Source organism: Myotis nattereri (assembly GCF_964212035.1).
Source record: "Myotis nattereri genome assembly, chromosome: 1".
NCBI classification, from domain to species: domain Eukaryota; kingdom Metazoa; phylum Chordata; class Mammalia; order Chiroptera; family Vespertilionidae; genus Myotis; species Myotis nattereri.
Genome location: NC_138075.1, coordinates 223,415,561 through 223,420,431, shown reverse-complemented (window position 1 = coordinate 223,420,431; position 4,871 = coordinate 223,415,561). Strand labels below are relative to the sequence as shown.

The following is a 4,871-nucleotide window of genomic DNA, read 5'->3' as shown; positions in this document are numbered from 1 at the left end:
TAGTCTCAGGTCCCCAGGGACCCTCATGCTCTCCAGGTGCTTCTCTCAGTTCCCCATTCTCCGCAGAAGCCTCTGCATTCGGTACCTTTGCTCACTTCCTCCTGGAAAACCCACGTTGTCCTAGTTTCAGGTGCATCTGTTTTTAGGTCTCTCTTGAGGACAGTGTCCTTATGTTTGTCACAGTGCTTCACCCTGACCAACCGTGACCCAGTAAACATTTGATACATGAAGGAACCAACACTGAATTGGCATCTAAGGAAGTGAGTTCATGGCCATGAAGAACCCAGAACAGTGTCAGGCTCGTTGCCAGGGAGCCCTGTGTAGGTGTTACTTCCTAGCCTTGTTATTGCTACTGGGGTTGTTTGATAATCATCAAAGCACTGTCTACCAGTACAGTACTTCTAACACAGATCCAGAGACTACCGTGCAGTAGGCACTATGCTTAGGACTTTCTTTCATTCTTTTAAAATATTTTTATTGATTTTTAGAGAGAGAGGAAGAGAAGGGAAAGAGAGAAACCTCGGTGTGAGAGAGAAACACTGATCAGCTGCCTCCCACATGCCTCCTATGGGAGATCAAGCCCACAACCCAGGTATGTGCCCTGACTGGGAATGGAACCAACTGGCAACCTTTCGGTGCCTGGGATGATGCCCAACCAACTGAGCCACACTGGCCAGGGCTGTGCTTAGTACTTTCACACAGGCCCTTTTTAATCTTCACCCAACTTCTGTTTCAGAGGAAAATGTCAGCGTAGAGAGCTTTCCTTACTTGGCCAAGAGCATGCGACTTTGGTGTCCCTGATAGTTTCCTGGTCAGGGCAGTGAGGGTGGCAGAGGGCCTTAGCAGAAGCAGTGACACACCAGCTCCGTTTCTTCATCAGTTGACATGTTCAGTGCTAACATCGTGCCTGGGACACAGGGGATTCCTCCTAACTGGTCTCCTGCTTCTGATCCATTTTTCCTCCAACCTAACATCTATGACACTGTCCCAGCAATCATCCAAAGCTAGGATCCTGATTGCCACAACCCTCCCTACCACCCAGGACAAAATCGTCAGTGCAAAATAGCTGCATAGCTGCTGAACAAGCGACTCAATGTCAGGCATGTGACCACAAAAGAAATGCTCAGGGAAGGTCCCAGAGCACAAGAGAGAGAGCTGGGTAGGCATGTGGGCACGTGAGTTCTCATCTTCCCTGTTCTGTTCCGGGTCTCAGCAGCAGCCACCTGAGGAGTTGATCATTTTCCCTCTAGCACCACAGACTTGGGGCCAGGGGACTTTCAGCCCTGAAGAGGAAGTGGACACCATGATGGTAAAGATACTGACAGCTCAGCAAGTTGAAAGACATGAGTGTCCCTGATTCCCACGGAGAGAAGGCCGAAATCCCCGTGGCTCTGGCATGATCTCAGGCCCGCCTGGCTCCGTTTAACCTTGTCAATATCCCCCATAGCTTCAGTGGAATAGGGTAAAACAGAAACTCCATTGGAGAAGGAATTTCAGACCCTTGAGAAAAAGCCTAATAATGTCTGTGAGACCTTTCTTGCAGAGATATCTGATGTGCCTGGTGCGTATGTGACGGAGGCAAGACACACACAAAGATCAGAGTATGAGGAAATGTGAGGGTCTGGATTCTGAGGCATCTGAAAACGCTGGTAAATAAAAAAGGAGAGAGTTTGCTGAGGGACCTTGGACCACGGAAGGAGGCTGTGGTGGTGCCGTCACCATGTTTCCGTCGGCTGTCTCCTTTGCCAAGAGCAAACCAAAGAACATTCTGGTGAGAATGGTAAGCCAAGCTGGGACAGGTTTCTCCTTCAACACTAAGAGAAGCCACCTACGGGAGAAACCGACTACTCCATTATGATCCATTTGTGAGAGCAAGAGTCCTCTTTGTGGAACAGAAAAAAGATGCGCTCCCTCTGAACAATGGATTGAAAATGCATTTGATTTATAAATGAGAAGACTGAGGGCGGGGTACTGATTCAGAAATTCTGCAGCATGTAATAAAAGAAGAGGAAATGACACGGCATCTCTGCCTCCTGTGATTTGAAGGCCATTGTGAAGAAAACAATGCAGTGAAAGGAAGTTCTTCATATTAGGACATAAATCATTGCATCCCATTTCTTTATCTTTCTGGATATTTTTATAGCCCGTAATAAAATATATTAAAATAAAAAAAAATAAATAAAAAAGGAGAACAAAAGAATGAGAGAAAAAAAAATCCTGAAAATATTCCTGATTATTGGTTGATTGAAAGTATATATTGGGCCCGGCCTATGTGGTTCAGTGGTTGAGCATCAACCTATGAACCAGGAAGTCATCACCAGTTCAATTCCTGGTAGGGGCACATGCTGGGTTGCAGGCACGATCCCCAATGTGGGGAGTACAGAAGGCAGCTGATCAATGATTCTCTCTTATCATTGATGTTTCTATCTCTCTCTTCCTCTTCCTTCCTCTCTGAAATCAATAAAAAAATAATTAAAAAAATATATTTTGGAAGGCCCAGGACTTTGCTAAAAAAAACCATGGAGACTTTCTTCTGTTGGTGGAAGGACATGAGGTAAGGACCACATCCTGGCTGCCTGGTAGATCACATCTGAAACACACCTCGAAAACAGTTGTTATGGACTGAATCATGTCCCTTCTCCCCAAAGTTTACATCTTGTTAGGGCAGCCCTAGCAAACCAATGAATATTTCAAAGGTAAGGTACAGAAGCAGACATGTGGAAGTGGAAAACAGCTTTCTATTTTATTTTATTTTATATTTTTATTTTCTTTATTTTTTAAATATATACATTTTATTGATTTTTTACAGAGAGGAAGGGAGAGGGATAGAGAGTTAGAAACATCGATGAGAGAGAAGCATCAATCAACTGCCTCCTGCACACCCCCTACTGGGGATGTGCCTGCAACCAAGGTACATGCCCTTGACTGGAGTCGAACCTGGGACCCTTCAGTCCCCAGGATGACACTCTATTCAGTGAGCCAAACCAGCTAGGGCTATTTTCTTTATTGATTAAGGTATTACATATGTGTCCTTATCCTCCCTTACCCCCTTCCCCCGCTCATGCCCTCACCCCCCTGGTGTCTGTGTCCATTGGTTATGCTTATATGCATGAACTCTCCCTCTTACCCCTACCCTTCCCTTCCTTCCCTCAGAGGTTTGACGTCTGATCGATGCTTCTCTGTCTCTGGATCTGTTTTTGTTCATAGGTTTATGTTGTTCATTATATTCCACAAATGAGTGAGATCATGTGATATTTATTTTTCTCCAACTGACTTATTTCACTTAGTATAATGCTCTCTAGATCCATCCATGCTGTTGCAAATGGTAGGAGTTCCTTCCTTTTTACAGCAGCATAGTATTCCATTGTGTAGATGTACCACAGTTTTTTAATCCGCTCATCTGCTGATGGGCATTTAGGCTGTTTCCAAATGTTAGCTATTGTAAATTGTGCTGCTGTGAACATAGGGGTGCATATATCCTTTCTAATTGGTGTTTCTAATTTCTTGGGATATATTCCTATAAGTGGGATCACTGGGTCAAATGGGAGTTCCATTTTTAATATTTTGAGGAAACTGCATACTGTTCTTCACAGTGGCTGCACCAGTCTGCATTCCCACCAGCAGTGCAGGAGGGTTCCTTTTCCTCCACATCGTTGCCAGCACTTGTTGTTTGTTGATTTGTTGATGATAGCCATTCTGACAGGTGTGAGTTGGTACCTCATTATCATTTTGATATGCATCTCTCAGATGATTAGTGACTTTGAGCATGCTTTCTTATGTCTCTTGGCCTTCCTTATGTCCCCTTTCAAAAAGCAGGAAAGCAGTTTTCTTGATTTCTTCTTCCATGAGACAATAAAACTGGTATTTACCCAGGGTGCTGAGTAGATGTGAGTGACTGATCAGCATCACAGTGAGGAGTACCCAAACCCACTCCACAGTCCAAGCAGTGCTGATTCCGCTCCTGGTTCCTATTCCTCCAATTACTGAGTCTTTCAGAAATTCCTCAGTGCAGGAGAGTGGAACTCATGAAAATGATTCCTCATGGAAGACTTTGCAGTTGCTGGAACTTAACAGGCTTTTGAGACACAGTGCTCAGCTTTGTACTTCACTGGAGACCTTTGTCACCAAGGAAGAGGGCAAACTGGAACACAGTAGCGGCCAGCAGGGCACGAGTATCTCTGAGAAGTGGAAGCTGCTATTTTAAGACCTGGAGAGGGTTCTGAATGTCCACATTAGCAACCAGCGACGCAGGCTGTAGAATCTGAACTATGCTAATACCAATACCGTTGTTCAGTACTTACAGCCTTACCTAGTTTGTTTTTGTGTCGTCTTGGTAGAGACTATTTAAGATATGTACCGAAAATAAGAAATGTCTATGTATTAAATGACTTTACTTAGCATTTTAGGAATTAGTTGTGTTTCTCTCCCCACCCTCAAAAAGGTGTGGCTTGCACTAGGTTCTCCAAAGCATATTTATTTGTTGTTATGCTGTTTGGGTCCTTTGAAAGTCCTATTGTTATGTAGCTATTAAGGATTGCAGTGCTGTGGAAATTACCCAAACTGTTCCCTGAAATTTCAATTTGAAGAAAAGGCATGTTGACAAGCCAGTGTAAGTGTGTGTGTTTCCATGCTGTGCAGAAGCAGCAGGGGTTAGTTTGGCTTGAACCAGCTGCACCTGCAGGATTTTGATATAGAACTGTGACATAACTCTAAGACGGTTCTTGTAAGATTTTACCATTTGGGAATAGCAAGCACATGGTTAAAAGCTTTCAGAAGAACACATTAAATGTATCTGGATTCTGTGTGACACAGAGATGTGCACAGAATTATAATCAGAATGAAGGTTTTGTTTTCACTGGCTGTTGTTAAGA

General features: G+C 44.0%; 1 pseudogene across 1 annotated transcript; it reads left to right on the top strand.

Annotated features, from left to right (window-relative positions):
* Positions 1–1,694: 1,694 nt before the first annotated feature.
* On the top strand, positions 1,695–2,257 carry LOC308530712 (large ribosomal subunit protein bL33m-like; annotated as a pseudogene). The gene has a single exon. The product of its transcript is annotated as a large ribosomal subunit protein bL33m-like (transcript).
* Positions 2,258–4,871: the final 2,614 nt, after the last annotated feature.